The 17036-nt window shown below is 42.0% G+C and overlaps 1 pseudogene; it reads left to right on the top strand.

Moving 5' to 3' along the window:
* The first annotated feature begins 1171 nt into the window (after positions 1-1171).
* On the top strand, positions 1172-13788 carry LOC103160510 (annotated as a pseudogene).
* Positions 13789-17036: the final 3248 nt, after the last annotated feature.

Here is a 17036-nt window from a genome sequence, read left to right on the forward strand (position 1 = left end):
GAGAGGTTGTTTGTTTGTTTGTTTGTTTGTTTGTTTGTTTTTTTGGTTTTTCGAGACAGGGTTTCTCTGTGGCTGTCCTGGAACTGGCTCTGCCTCCTGAGTGCTGGGATTAAAGGCGTGCGCCACCACCACCCGGCTGAGATGTGAGTTTTTTTTTTTTTTTTTTTTTCTGATTGTTCAGTCAGTTTTTAATTCAGCTAGGATGTAGAACCCGTCCTGACGAAATGATGTTTAATCTGAAGGTAGTTTGTAAGATAAACTGCCCACTAAGACTTCCTGACAGTTTTTTCAAACCTCATCTGGCTCCCCCTGCACCCTGTTTGGACATGCCCAGCCGCCCCGGCAGGAAAGCCAACAAGCCCGTCGGTGGACTCTACCAATTCTGTATGGCGGGGGCACTTTCAGGCTGGCTCTGCCAGGGTATCACCTACATCAAGGTAGGCGACAGAGAACGGTGCCGCGATGCCCGCCGGGAAATGGAGTCCAGTTCTTTTGACAACTGAAACACTGGTCATCCTCCACGAGTCCCCCAGGGCCCAGAGCCCAAAGGGAAGTGTTACCCAGCCCTGGGTCTTTAAGGCTGTACTCCTTTTCAGATGCCAATTTTAAAAGACGTTATGCATACACAGTACACACATAAAGTGTACTGCTGGAGATCCGACTCCTCCCCCACAGTAAGAGCACCTGCTCCTACCTGGCTCATTAAGGGGGAAGGTACACCTAAGCCTTAGCAAGTCTCTTATGCTGTAGGCCTAGTGAACAGGGGCTGTCACTTGTGATTCGCCCCCTCTCCCGAGTCTGGAGGCAAATCCTAATGGACACAGGCTTCCTCCACCGCAGCACCCCAACCGCGATGAAGAAATTGGTTTCCTTAGTTCTATATTCATCTTGGCCTTTCTGTTCCAAGTGCCAGACCTATTGTTGAAGCAGCCCTGAGGCAGTTTCAGCCAAACTGCAGAATGATAGTGGAGGATTTCTTTGGGGCCCTATGGGGATAAACAGGAAGTGGTAGAGGCAAGATGGGCAGGGCCCTAAAGAACCCTGTGCAAAGTGGCCTTCCTGGATAGTTCATTTGGTTGGGTCAATAAGGTCTTCAGATGGTGCACATTCGTAGGTCCCCAACTGCCCAGCAGCCACAAAACACCCAACCCCTTGACTTTCCTTTAATGCCATGCAAGGATCTTCTTCACTCAGCTCTCCGGAATGTTTGGCCTTCAAAGTCTGCTCCACCTCTAGGAAGCAGTCTGTAAGCCTCAGTCACACGGGGCCCAAAGCACAGAGGACACGAGGAAGAACAGTCATTCGTGCACATCCCACATCTCAGACAGCAGCCGGGGAAGCTTTTTGTCCTGCAGGCGAAGCGCAAACATTTGCTCTGAATGGCCGCTACTCAGAGTCCGGAGGCTCACCAACTTCATTAGCATCCGTGAGAACATCAGTCGGTCCTGCAGAGAAGATGCTAAATGGTGATGAGCAAAGCAAACTCAGCATCGTTGAGCTGGAGATGTGAGCTTTGTAAAAGCACACTTGACGGGGAGTTTTTAGGGCCGTTAGGTCACGCAGCTGTGATTAGTTTAAGTAAGTGGAAATCACATTAGTACATTTGAATTGGCTGGGGCTAGTCAGGGGCTGGTCAGGGCTAGTTTTTTTTTATTTTTGGAGAGGCCTGGACAAATCCTAGGCTTTGTCCTTATTTGGTTATCATCTTGAGCTTATTGGTTGTGGAGGCTGGCTCAAGCCTGGCCTGGCCTAGTACTGCCTGTACCAGGCGTCCTCCTTGCTGATGGAGCTTGATTGTTCTTTATTCCTGACTTTTCCTCAGAAACTGCTTATTCAGTCTCAGGAAAATGAAATTGAGGCCTGATCTCTGAGAGAAGACTGAGCAGTCTGTTATAGCATCTGCTTGCTCCTTTCAATAACAAATAACTAAGTAGGAAGTGAGTGAGGAAGACACCATATGTCAAACACAGACCTCAGTGGATTTGCATTCACACATATAGGCATGTGCTCACAAATGCACATGTGTGATCACACAGACACACACAGAGACAAAGAGAGTGCTGGAAAAGAGGAAGCTATTTATGTGCAAATTAGACGTTAGCTATAGAAACCACAGGAATTACCACAGAGAGACAGTTTTAGATGTATAAAGCAGGCATGTAAATCCCTGGGTAACCAAGACATGGTTGGTTATAGCCATGTGTTCTGAAGGTCAGCAGTCAATGAAGCAGTAGGAAAGGGAGACACAAGAGTTCTGTCCCTTTCTTGCGGTAACTCTCACTTCCTTTGGGTGCTTTTCAGGGAGGAATTGCTTGTAGTATATAGAGTTGCTCGAATCATGCCATTTCGACATATGGATGAAATCTTTGTAGGTTGGGCTTTGGGGAAACTTCTTTTTAAACATTTCATGGATAAAGAGTTTTTGAATTTGATGCTTTCTTTAGGTGAGGACTCTGTTGTTTCCAGGCAAGAGCATCCCCGCTGGTGAATACTGAGGAGCTGAAGACGGAGCATCTCCACCTGAGAGTCTGCCAGTGGGCATGGTGAGCTTCCACAGAGAAATCCTGAGCACCAGTCATTCCAGCTGCCAAGGGAGGAATGTGTCTGACTTTGTTACATTTCCTTGTCCTTGTCACCTGGAATGAAGAAAACTACTATTTTTGAACTAGTTAAAGGTTTTGTCTATCTTAATTGCTTCATAGAATGCACCTTTGTGAACTATAACTAGGTTCACCATCTATGGATTGATTATATTGCCTTGTTGGCCTGTTTTGTGTATATCCTTGGCTGAAAATGAGTGGATTGAACATTAAGGCATGTGAAAGCCATATCCATGAGGCCAGCTGCCTCACACCTACATCTTAAATGTCACAGAGGTTCTCAGCTGCCCTGGCCTGACTTAGCTCAGACATATATTCTCTGAAATCAGTGATGGTTTCCACAGGACACAGTCTAGAATTCATTGAACAGACTCCTGACCCTCTTTTCAGTGGGTAGAATAAGGAATTACCCACCAGGAAAAGAAAAATGGCAGTCCCACTCTGAAAGCCAGTTTTATGCAAAGTAAAATTCCATTACCCCCCATTTGTGGGTACAATCTGATATTTATTGTGCCCTACTTAGCTCAATAGGGATTGCTTCTACTTTCACCCAGAGGTCAAGGGGACAAGTCCTGGTTCATTGGCCTACTAGATTCACTGGGCAAAGCTGTACAGACTTTCCAACGATGTGGCTATGGGAAGAGTCTTTTTAACCCTGGGAATCCTCCCTTTTGAACCTGCCATTTTCAGAACCTGAAGTATGCCAGACTCCTGGTAACACAGCCTCTTTCTTCACTGTAACCTCCAAGGGCCACAGAGCCATTTTGAGGTGTGAAGGATAACTGGTAAAGTCAGAATGATGGTATTGACTCTGTGTCTGTAGACTAGAGGTATGGTACCCTAGGCATCTGTGGCAGAACCTGACCTTTTCCTGTCAGCTGCAGTGCCTGCAGCCTGAGTTTGCCACAGGTGCTACTGTGCTGTTGGTTCCTCATTCCTAGTAGTTGAGACAGGCTAGTAATTGGTACCCTACTGTCCTGTCTTGCAGAGGGACTTGCTCTCCAGACCTTTATGGACAACTCCGGCCTACTGTCCTTTGCTCCTGGGATGTGCAGTAATCTAGCAGTTTCAAAGGGTGGCTTGCAATTCCTCCCTTTGCATGGTTCTCGAAGGGAAGAGCTGTGCAGTTTGAGTGCCTGATCCTTACTTTCTCCTAAGAGCAGATCTAACTGCCCTGTGGGTTTGGGTTTGGTTTGGTTTGGTTTGGTTTTTCATTGCATGGCAAATGTATGTTTTTCTGTTACCTCTTCCTGTCTCAGTCTGTTTCTTGCTTGAAGTTTCTAGTTCTAGGAAAGGAGAGCTATCTTTTTATTGCCTTCTTGGACGCATAGTCCGAAGGTGGCACAGGCCATCACAAAGCCAGAACACAGGAGAGACCTACTCAGACTGGCTTTCCCAGCATGTCCACTGGAGTCAGCAATCACTTGTTAATCCATGAGTCAAATGAACACAGCATTCCATTCATGAGAGCTGAGCCCTAATCTTCTCTTAAAGTTCCTGCCTGATCCTCCTACCTCTTAAACTCTGGTAGAAGTTAAAATCTCGCCTGTATTTTATAGGAGATAAACAATAGTCATTTTTCTACAAATTAGTAAATACATTGTTTTCTCATTTCATGTAACCCAGCATTTATTGAACTCTGTGGACATGATCCAGTATCTCTTGGGAGGATGAACTTTGAGCATGTTAATGAACAAGATGGGGTCAGTTCATAGCTTATGCAGTAATACAACCTCACTTAGCACAAATCTAATGTCTGTCGTGCCCCTTGACTTGTCACTTTGAAAAGAACATACAAGCCAAATTTTCACAACACTTTGAAAAGTAAAATATAGTATTCCAAAGTGGCACTTGTGTGGGGGGAGGGAATCTAATTCATGTTCCACTAATTAATTTTTGTTTCTTTGTTTTGAAGCAGCCTCTCACTCTGTAGCCTAGGCTGGTCTGTGACTCAGTAGGTAGCACAGGCTGTCCTCAAATCCTGATCATCTTGGCTCAATCTCCTGTATGCTAAGATACAGATGGATACCATAACACCTGGTCCCATTTGAGATCTGATAGGGAATACAATATGCATCCTTTCTTCTCTTTCTCTGCTATGACTCCAAATGAAATTCTAGACCTTAGTCTTGAGTTTGAGGTAGAAAGATGAAATTGATTCTTCCCTGATGGATGCAAAGAAATGCATTTTCATGAGATTAGTAGACATACTGTTGAATTACCAAGATTTTTCCAAAATTGCTTCTGAGACATGACTTATGACATGAGTGACTTAATTAATTTAATTTTCTTCATTTTGTTTGGTACCTAATTTTCAGAGGAAACATGCAGAAGTCCTAAAGTATGATTTACTAAGTTTTTGTTTTGTCCAGGGTTTCCTGTTGGAATCCACCAGATCTAGAGAGAAGGATGTTGATTAATAGCTTCAGGTTATAATTTCTCTCAGTTTTCACCAACCTGGTCATAGCAGAATGCAAATTCTGCTTTGCCTGCTTTACTAATATTGAACACTGCAAAAGTATTTAATCTCTGGAGGCTTTTTAGAATACATACTTAGTCTGTGTTGTGTGTCCGAACACTGTCCCAAATTTTGGCAGCATGTACTCTACACTGGTTAAGTATATAGTTGCTTTGTATGTCTTTAGTCAGCACTTAGGGATTTGGGAAAATTCCAAACTTATGTGGATTTCTGGAATGCTCCAGGCATGTGAGGAGCAACTAAACCACTCAGATTTGTACTTATCAAGGTGCTATGGAAACTTAGTGATTTGTTATTCTTTATCCTGAATGGCCTCAAATGTGTCTGTCTTAAGAAATAAAGCACAATTAGTGTTGCTTCACAGGACAGGGCAGGGCTGATGTCTCTCTTCCATTCACTTTCCCCGCTCTCCATGCTGCTTGGAAAAATGAACTTTTCAGGATGCTTGTTTCAGACACATTGCCAAAACCTGTAACTCTTTCATGAGGCCGAGCCTAAGTGTAGAGGTGTGCAGTGATACTCTGGTAAGTGATGAAAGTTTTCTCCTCCGTCCTCACCTTCTGTTTTGAGAGGGTGGAAGGAGGAGGAGTAGTATGACCAAAATGTCTTATTTTGTTAGTACTTTAGAATCTTTTTTAAAAAATTTTATTTATTTTATTATGTGTACAGTGTTTGGCCTGCATGTGTGCCTGCAGGCCAGAAGAGGGCACCAAATCTCATTACAGATGGTCGTGAGCCTTGATGTGGTTGCTGGGAATTGAACTCAGGACCTTTGGAAGAGCAGGCAATGCTCTTGAACACTGAGCCATCTCTCCAGCCCCCCAGTTCTTTGGAGTCTTATATGATATTCATATCCATCCCCTCCCCTGATTCTTGCTAGATACACCACCACTCCTTCCCTATTGACATAAAACTTTCTGTCCTTTTTTTTGTTTTTGTTTTTTTAATCCATCAGCTTCAATCTGTGCTACCCATATAGTCTTGGACCCGTGCCCTTCAGTTTCAGGGTGGTCAATTTACCAGGGCTGCATTCTAAAAGAATCACCCTCTACCAGATGGAGAGTCAGTAGCTCCTTTGATAGGGAAGGACTTAATGCCCACCTCCCCAAACAGGTTGAGATTTCATCTGGGTTGAGCTTGCACAAGTTTTGTTCATGCTGTTATAACCAAAGTAAATATGTATGTGCAGCTTCTCTGCTATGTCAGGAAGACAAGTTTTTTTTTGTAGTCACCCACACTGCCCTGGCCCGAGGGGCTCCGGTAATTCGTGAGTCCGAGGTGGATCAAGCTTGAAAATAATGGGTGGAAAGAGAAGTGAGACCAAGCAGGGTTTTTCTTTGTCAAGGTCTGAACTTTATTGAAACCAAGGGGCTTTTAAAGAAAAAGGGGGAAGCAGAGAAGAGGAGGTGGGGGGAGAAATGAATGTTAATTGCTTTCAGGCCAGAGCAGGTGTCCGGAATCTCCTGTGTTTATCTCAAGCACTAACCTAAGGAAGTGCAGAGAGGAATAGATGTTAGTTGCTTCTCAGGCCAGGTCCTGGAACCTAAAGGGTGGGATGCTAGACTAACTGGCAGCTAGCTGAGCATGGGGGGGGGTCGCCAGGCTTGTGTAAATAAGGACTTTGGATCTAACCAAGGCTGGCTCCTGACACCACACCTACCACCTCTATCTCTTACCCTCTTTCTACCCCCTTTTCCAAATTGACCCTAAACCTTAGGGGAAAGAGGTGCAATTTAGACGTCCCATTTAGGGCTGAGCACTGCAAAATCTCTTATCCTCTGTACCTTAACCAGTTGTGGGTTTCTGTATCACTATTTATTGCAAATAGATTCTCTGATGAAGACTGAAAGGTACATTAATCTATATGTATAATGATAAGTCATTTGGAGTTGGTTTAATACAATGTCTGTTTAGCAGAATAATAGTAGGTTCTCCCCTAGGGCCTATGACCTCTCAAACATAGGTTCTTGGGCCGTTAGTGTTAGACCCCCGGAAAACTCAGGTATCCAGGGTCTCAGGCCACGACCGCGGTCACTCCAATCACCAGGAGGATTCCAGAGCTTGATGCAAACTGCACCGAGGCTTTATTTTAATTTAATGAGCTAACCCCATGTTAGCTCGGGTCTTTCACCCACCTGCCATGGCAGATGGCTCGCAAAAGACAACTCCCAGGGCCTACCAAGAGATCTTGTGGGGCAGCATAAGGGGAGTGTCTAGGGGTACGCACAGGCTCACTATTGGTGTGCCTCCAGCCTTGGAGGGCTTGCCCTGTGTTGATTGGTCAACTGGTTGTTATGGCCCATAGGCCCTCCCAGGGTGGTTGCTATGCTCTGCGTCATTGCTGTGTGCTTGTCCATAAAGTGCACCCAGGGTCGTAAAGCATAGCGCCACCAGCTAACTTCTGATTGGTTCCTTGTCATGAGGCAGGCACCTAACCTCTAGTGACTAAGACAAGGTCATAGAGCATGTGTTACTGTCATGGCTGCCGAAATGGGGAGCTGGTCCCTTCATTAGTAGTACCAGGTATACCTTTCATCTTGTGGAGCAATACCTAAATCCAGTCAGAAAGTGGTTGGTTAGTCACACATCTGTGCCACTATTGCATCATTGGGCATGCCTGGTCAGGCAAGTCCTTACTGCATCTGGCTAAGATTGATGCTTACTTTTCTGCTCTGGTAGAATGCATAGCACCCGCCAGCACTAGGAAAGCTAGCCAGTGGGGGTAAAGATTCCAGTCAGTACCAATTGACATCTCCTTGTTATGTGACTCAAGTATCTGCTATCTTCAGCCATTTTGTCTTACTGTCAGGTTCTGAAGGGTAGGCAATAGCCTGTAATGTCTGGGAGTCTATGAGACCTCACTGGCCAACAGCTCCAAAAGAAATAACACTCCAAAAGAAATAACACATCAACCTGGAGAGATGTGTCATCAGTTATGAGTACTGACTGTTCTCAGAGTACCCAGGTTCAGTTCCTAGCACCTTCATGGTAGCTCATGACCATCTGTAACACCAGTTTCAGAGAACCTGACACTTCTGTCTAGTGTCTACAGACACTGCATGTCACATAATACACAGACATATGTGCAGGTAAAACACCCATACACATAAAGTAAAAATAAATAAAATCTAAAGGGGGGAGGATGAGGAGGAAGAGGAGGAGAAGAAGAAGAAGAAGATTCATTCCTGGCATTGGACTTTTTATTTGTTAGTCTGAGGTGTCTAGTAGGAGTATTGTTGCCCCATTGTACAACGACACCACTGCAACTTAAAAAAATGTGTGTGTGTGTGTGTGTGTGTGTGTGTGTGTGTGTGTGTGTGTGTGTGTGTGTGTCATTCAGGTGCCTCGGGAGGTCAGAAGTATCTGGAGTTAGTTTATTGGTTGAGTTTTTTTGTGTTTTTTATTCAAGTCATCTCTCTTCTTTCAGCAGAGGTGTTTAAAATATTCAGGAGGGGCTAATCCATACCAGGGTTGGAATATTGATCTCCTCTGTTTATCTGGTAGTTAAAGCTACAGCCTGTTTCAGCTTTTCAGCTTGTCAGCCAGAGTCTGGTACCTTCAGCGGATTTTTCAACAGGCTTGGAATAAGACTTCCCTTGTGTACTTGTTCTGGGTCTCAAGGCTGGAGGGTCACAGTCAGGCAGCTGGCAGAACTCTGTCAAGCATCCATGGGTCTTGGGGTAACCCATATGGAGGGGAGTTGAGAAGAGAGTACAGGTAGTCTATCTGGATAGTCTGGAGGGTCTGGAGGGAAACAGTACCATGAGATAGAATCAGACAAGTACCAGATGGAAGGAGAGGGACCAGTTCTTATTTTCTTGAAGAAGAGAATTCATATAAGGGAGATAGTTTAAGCAGAAGTTCATTTAGCAAAGGATATAAAAAATTGGAGTGAGCTGTCCCAAGGAAAGGGGCAAGAATATGCTGGTTTCTCTGTTGCAGATTTTAAAGAAAATTTTGTGGCTGTATTTATAAGGTGAATGACATTAATTGGGAGATAACCCTTTTACCTTCCAAATCATGGTAGACTCTCTCTCTCTCTCTCTCTCTCTCTCTCTCTCTCTCTCTCTCTCTGTGTGTGTGTGTGTGTGTGTGTCTTGTGTGTGTGTGTGTGTGTGTGTGTGTGTGTGTGTGTGTTGTGTGTGTGTGCATTTGTGAGTGTGGGTGAACTCACCCATGTTTGCATATATTGAAGCCACAGGTTGATATAGAGTGTCTTCCACTCTTACTCTCTGTCTTGCTTTAAAATGTTTATTATATCAATTAAAGTATTGTGTGTATTTGTTCATGTGTGCCATAGCATGCATGTGGAGAGCAGAGGACAACTTGGGGAAGTCAGCTCTTTTCTTCTACCATGGGGGTCCCAAGAATCAAATGCAGGTCTTTTTTAACATAAAATATGAGTTGATGATAAATATACTGTGTTGTGAATCTCACCTCTCCTCCTGGAAATCTGTGGTATGTTCTAGGAGACTTTGACCTTTAAGGATGTGGCTGTCATCTTCACTCTGGAGGAGTGGGCTCTGCTGGATCCTTCTCAGATGAAACTCTACAGAGACGTGATGAAGGAAACTTTCAGGAATCTGCTCTTTATAGGTAAGGGTAAAATTATTCCTTACTACTCAAACTGAGAACACTTTGTCTTGCTCATCAATGCTGCTCAATGATTTAGAGTATAGAAAGGATCGATTTGGAGAATATACCAAGAATGGTCACATATCATTAAACTACTCTGGATCTAGTATTTTTCTTCTACAATAGGACTCATAGTGATTTTTCTGGTTCTATATTTTTAGAACAAGCACAGGAATGCCAAAACGTTGAAGATAACCACAAAAATTCCTGGAGACTATGGTAATTTTCCTTTCCAAATTAAAGTGAAATCCCTCAAGAATATGGGACTGAACCAGTCATGATGGAACTCACCTTTAATCTCAGCACTCCATAGGCAGAGGCAGGTAGATGTCTAAGAGTTGTATACTAGCCCCCTTTATATAGACCAGCCAGGGCTACATGGTAAAATCCTGTCTTAAAAAGTGAGGGAGGCAGGGCATTGGAGAGATGGCTCAGCCATTAAGAGCACTGGATACTCTTCAAGAGGACAAACTTTAATTCCCAGCACCCACTTGATGGCTCACAACCCTTGTAACTCCAGTTCCAGGGAATTCAATGCCCTGTTCCAGGACCAGGCAAGAAGACGGTATACAAACATACATGCAAGCTATATACCATACATATAAAATAAAAATAAATCTCTTGGGCTGGAGAGATGGCGCAGCGGCTAAGAGCACTGACTGTTCTTCCAAAAGGTCCTGTGTTCAATTCCCAGCAACCACATGGTGGCTCACAACCACCTAGAATGAGATCTGGTGCCCTCTGCTGGCATATAGGCACAAGACTGTATAGACTGTATACATAATAAATAAATAAATAAAATCTTTAAAATAAATAAATAAATAAATAAATAAATAAATAAATAAATATCTTAAAAAGTTTTTTTTGTTGTTGTTTTTTTTGAGACAGGGTTTCTCTGTGTTCCTAGCTGTCCTGGAACTCACTTTGTAGATCAGGCTGGATTGGAACTCAAAGAAATCTGTGTGCCTCTGCCTCCTGAGTGCTAGGATTAAAGGTGTGCATCACCACTGCCTGGCTAAAAATTTGAAAGAATTTGAAAGAATATATATATATTTCAAAATCCAAAATAGTGGTGACCAAAGCATTTTTCATAATGCATGCCCGAGTGTATTTAACTCTGACATAAAGAAGTAGCTCTGATGACATGCCTGCAGTCCCCGGTGCTTAGTCTGGCAGGGCAGGTGGTGAGTTTATATTACATGAAGACCTCACCTCAAAAATACTAAGATCGACAGGTGATGGTGACGCACACCTTTAATCCCAGCACTTGGGAGGCAGAGGCAGGTGGATCTCTGTGAGTTTGAGGCCAGCCTGGTCTACAAGAGCTAGTTCCAGGACAGCCTCCAAGAAACCCTGTCTCAAAAACCAAAATAACTAACTAACTAACCCTGGTTAAAAGCGCCACATCTAACAGCTCCCACCCAGCGCCTTTTCTGGCCTCCACAGGGACTGTACTCACATGCACATAGATGCAATTTAGTAAAATATGAAAATAAAATCTTCAAAAATAAAAATAAGACAATCAATCTTTACAAAATAGTTAACTTGATAAAAGCACTAAGAAACTTCATTCAAGTACCAGTATCTTTTTTGTGATTTTAATTTTTTGAATATTACTGTTTATTATTTTATGTATATGAGTGCTCTGTCTGCATGTATGCCTTTATGCCCGAAGAGGGCACCAGATCCCATTACAGATGGTTGTGAGCCACCATATGGTTGCTGGGAATTGAACTCAGGACCTTTGGAAGAGCAGCCAGTGCTCTTAACCTCTGAGCCATCTCTCCAGCCCACCAGTATCTTAATATTGGTTTTCTTATACACTACTTGCATTCTTCTTTAAAAATTGCATGAAATCAGCAATCCTGCTTGCTTATAAATTATAAACAAAATTTTATCTGTATGCATTGCGTGTGTATTATGTGCACATGAATGTACGTATGTATGTATGTATGTGTGTATGTATGTATGTATGCATGCCCATGAAGAAGTCAAAGCAGGACATCAGATGTACTTCTACATCTTTCTCTGTATATTTCTTCAAGACAGTGTCACTAAACCAGAAGCTCAACAATTTGCCTAAGTGAGTTGGCTGGTGAGCTCTCAGGATCTGTTTCCACCCCCAGTGCTAGGATTTTAGCTACTCATGGCTACACCTAGCTTTTACATGCATGCTAGAGATTTAAACGTAAGTCTTTATGCTTGCAGTGCAAACACTTTTAACCACCAAGCCATTTCCCCAGCTCTAAGCAAAATTTTAGTCATTTGCTTTCTCTTTTCTACAGAAGTGAAGTGGTGCCCAATCTGGGTGAATGTGGAGAAATCTTCAGCCAGGTTGTAAGCACAGTTGTGAAGAAGAAAACTCTTCCTGGAGTAAAAGTATTTGGAAGACATGTGCATGAGGATATACTCAATGGCGATTCCTCCCAAAATGTGCCTGTTGGAGTGCATGGTAGACACAAACACCATAGCTATGTGTCTTGTAGCAGAGGTCTATAAAGTTAAAGAATGCGGGAAGGCTTCCATTTATCCCAGACGTGTTCTGAAGCCTGGTAAGCACGAGAGTACTTCTGGTGAAGAGAGAACCTCTGAATATCAGCAGTGTGAGATAGCCTTCCAGAATCAGAGCTACATTCAAATGAAATATTTTAGTTTGCTGAGAGAAAAGGTTTTGAAAGATTTTAGTTCACAGAGAGAAAAAGTTTCCCACCGGCCTTGGCCCATTACAAGGAAGTTGGCCCCAACCCCGGGCACATCCTATGGTTTAGACGGGGGCAATCGCCAAGACACCTGGCTGACCAACAGACAATCAAGGACCTTCCAGGGTATGTTCTATGGTTTTTCCTTTGTAAAAAAAAGCAGGTCCACCTGGGTGACCACTCTAACATGAGATCATACTTTGTAATCAATCACTTTGTGCCCCTTGCCTGTATGCTGATCTGCGGTTTTTCCTATGTAAGGAGCCTGTAACCCTTGCTGGGGTGTGCAGCTTCCCGATATTGCTGACATCTGAATACGCATTTGTTCAATAAACCCTCTTGCTTTTGCAGCTCTTGGTCTGGTTTGTGAGTCTTGGGGGCTCCTCGGGATCCTGAGGCACTTAGGGGTCTGGGGGTCTTTCACAAATACATCTGAAAATTGACAACGGAGAGAAAACATATGTATGTAAGCAATGTGGTAAAGCCTTCGTGAACCACAGTTTACTTCAGCATCATAAAAAGACCAGCACTGGAAGGAAGCCATATGTACAGAAACTGAGCGGGATAGCCTTGTCTAGTTTGAGTAGCATTTGAAGACATGAAAGAACTCAAGCTGGAGTGAAACTTTACAGCTGTATGAAATGTGATAAAACTTTCAGTTATTTGAGTAATTTTCATGATCATGAAAGAACTCACGCTGGTGAAAAACCCTATATATGTAAGCAATGTGGAAAGCCTTCATTTATATATATAATTTTTTCGAAGACATGAGCGACGTCACATGGGCGAGAAACCATATGTATATAAAGTTTGTGATAAAACCTTTAGCAATCACAGTTCCTTCCACCATCATGAAAGGATTCGTAGTGGTGGCAAGCCCTATGTCTGTGAACAGTGTGGGAAAAGTTTTATTTCTTCCTGCTCCATTTGAATACATGAACAAACTCATACTGGAGAGAAACCTATAAATGTAATCAGTGTGGTAAGGTGTTTAGTGTTGACAGTTCTCTTCGTCACCATGCAAGAGTCCACAGTAGAGCAAAACCCTATGTGTGCAAGCAGTGTGGGAAAGAAAGCCTTTACTGCTCATATGTATATAAGTTCCCTTCAATGCCATGAATGGATTCTCAGTGGAAAGAAGCCTTTCATATGTAAACAATGCGGAAAAGCCTTTTCTTCTTTGAGTCATTGTCAAAGACATGAACAAATTCACACTGGTAAGAATCCCTATGTATGTAAGCAGTGTAAGAAAGCCTTCAGTACATGTAGTTCCCTTAAGAAACATGAAACAATCCACTGGAGAGAATTCCTAAGAATAGATTCTTCAAAGGCCTCCTTGTCACAGAACATTCCTAGTAAACACAGTATGATGTAGCAGAGAGAATATCACCATAAAGTGTATAGACATGCTTCTAATCTTTTCACCTGAATTCACAAATCTCTAAGTTTTATTTAACCAAAGGGACTTCAGTTTCTTTTGAAGAAAGATTTGTTTATTTTTCACTTCATATGTATTGGTGTTTTGCCTGCATATATGTCTGTACCATGTGTATGCAGTGCCCTTGGAGGCCAAAAGAAGGCATCCCATCTCCTGAAACTGGAGTTGTAGTGAGCTGCCATGTGGATGCTGGAAGTTAAACACAGGTCTTCTGGTAGAGCATCAGTGCTTCCCAGCAGTGACATTTTTAATGAAGTTGTGGTTTAATTTCACAAGCAACCATATTTAATTCGTATGTAAGTTGAAACGTATTTCTAATATGTAAGGCTTACTTTTCATTTCTAAAGTAGTAGGCTGCCAGACATCATCCACACAGCTCTAATTCCAGCACTGGGGAAGCTGAGGCAAAAGGATTGCCAAGAGTTCAATGAGTTCAATTGCCATGAACCTTAGCTAGGTAATGAGTTCCAGGACAATCTTAAAAAGGAACATAAACAAAATAAAATTATTTTCATTGATAAACCATTGAAAGGTGCCGGGCGTTGGTGGCTCATGCCTTTAATCCCTGTGAGTTCGAGACCAGCCTGGTCTACAGAGCGAGTTCCAGGACAGCCTCCAAAGCCACAGAGAAACCCTGTCTCGAAAAACAAACAAACAAAAAACAAACAAACAAAAACATTGAAAGATGATTTTTTTTTCAAGACAGGGTTTGTCTGTGTAGCTTTTGGAGCCTGTCCTGGAACTAGCTCTATAGATCAGTCTGACTTCGAACTCTCAGAGATCTGTTTGCTTCTGTCTCCCGAGTGCTGGGATTAAAGGCGTGCACCACCACTGCCCAGAGAAAAATGAATTTTTGTTAATTGTTAGAAATTTTCTACTGTCCTTAAGCAATTGCAATCTCATTTTTTTCATTTCAACTCTATATGTTTATATTGGTTAATTTTCTTGTTTAGGTGACTGAGAAACAAAGGGAAGAAATGATTTATTTGGGTTGATCATGGTATTGTGAAGCAGAGTAGTTCACATATCATGATCACAAAGGTCTGTGATGGGTAATACAGGAAGAGTGCAGTACATCATAATAGCCCCAGGATAACCTGCCCAACGCACTCATTGGATCAGAGTGGTCTCAACCCAGCCGTTCTTTGCAGATGACCACACAGACATACCCAGATGTATAGTTTACTAATATCCTGGACTTCTCACAATTCAGTCAAGTTGATACATTGTAGATTAACCATCATGGTGATTTTACATATAAAATTGTTCTTGAGTGGGGATTTTGTATATTTTACTTTCTAATAAATGTTTTCTGTGGGATTGTTTTCACATTAGACTTTTCTTTAATGTTTCAATCAGTGTGTTTGTCTTTTATCAAATGTTATCTTCATTTACTGAGTAGATCCTTGCAAATATCCCATAATAATCATAAGTTAGATAAAGTTTATATTATTGGCTTAAGTTTTTCCTTTTATACTGAGTCATATACAAGCACATATATTGTGCTTACAAACAATGGTAAGGGTTTCTTTTTTTTTCACCTTATGTTTATTTCACTTTTCACTTATTTTTTTCCTTGGCTCATTCCTCCAAAAGATACATCTTGCTGATATAAGAGACTTCTTGCCAAAGAACACAAGGATCTTATCTTTTGTGTAATAATATGTAATAAATTGTGCATCTGTCCACAAACCATAACTGACAACATGCTTCAACGTTAAACTCTTGTTGATTTAATTTTTTGCAGAACTAGTGTTCATTTTCCAAGCCTGGGTGGCTATTAAACATATGAGACATCCCCCTCCAGTGGACAAACTGATATGGATGCAATTCTATCTTGGGTAATCAGAATAATTAAGAGGCTGAAATAATTGGGTGATGGAAAAGAACCTGAAGACACTAGTTGGATTCATTATTGAGAATAGGGAAATATTGTTTTACAAATTTTAGAAATACATGTACAGAATGTTTGTTTTTGTGTTGATCCACACTATTCTTTGAGGAATATTATTTTTTTCATAAAATCTGGCCTTCCTATTAATATAAGGCCAACCTTTGGACTTGTGTCATTATTTAAACACTTAAATATTTCCTACAAAATACATTGGATCCTGTTCTCCAATAAAAGAGATATATTTCAATTTTGGTGAAATGTTGTTTCAATAAAGCCAACACAAAATGAAACTATCCTAAGTTGAAAATGCATTACACCTAACCTACTGAATTTCAAATATGAACCAAGACTAATCTGACTATGTCCAAATCACCTCCATTATTAGTCTATGGTTTAGCAAAACAAACCAACACAATGCCAACTTTATATGTTGAAAAACTCAGTAATTCATTGCATATTCTATATGATGTGGTATGTTATCCTGCTCCTCAACAAGTAGCAGGTAGACTGCTGTTGCTGGATGCTACTGGCTAGCATCATGAGAAAGTAAGTTTACTGCTTATCACTTCCCCAGATTTAGATGGTCTTTGAAAACAGAAGATATTTTCTCCCAATATGTTTGTTCTATATCATTTTAACAAGAAAAACTATCAACAAAGACCACCAGGATCCTTGTCTCAGTTAAGAGTATCAACACACTTCTTAGTATGCTTGTTAATACACCTTAAATTGTCTCTGTAGGTCTAATCAGGGAAATAGAAAAGAAGCCTAGGAAGAGACAGCAATGGTTACAGTGATTTATTTGAAGTAAGAGGAGAGAGTGGAAGGAGAATTTTCAAAGACATCGAGATTAAGTTGAAAGAGCTGGAGAGATGGTTCAGTGGATAAGAGCACTTGTTCCTGTAGAGGATTCAAGGACAGTTCCCAGAACCCACATGGTGGCTGACCGTCATTTGTAATTCCAGTTCCAGGGGATCTTGAGCACCAGGCACATACCTGATACATACGCACACATGCAGCCAAGGCACTCGCACCAACAAATCTTTTTCTTCTTCTTCTTCTTCTTCTTCTTCTTCTTCTTCTTCTTCTTCTTCTTCTTCTTCTTCTTCTTCTTCTTCTTCTTTTGGTTAGCTTGAAGAATGCAATGCTAGACTGGAAATCTTCGTGACTGCTCACTCTGTAATAAAACAGCCTGTGGCTATAGTGGATATATAGAAGATCCATAAAAGGCCGAGTGTCTTTAACTCAGTTGTTTGGAACTTGAGCCTATGTGTAACCCTGGCACATTTCT

The sequence above is a fragment of the Cricetulus griseus genome, chromosome 5 (assembly GCF_003668045.3).
Source record: "Cricetulus griseus strain 17A/GY chromosome 5, alternate assembly CriGri-PICRH-1.0, whole genome shotgun sequence".
Taxonomy (NCBI): Eukaryota; Metazoa; Chordata; class Mammalia; order Rodentia; family Cricetidae; genus Cricetulus; species Cricetulus griseus.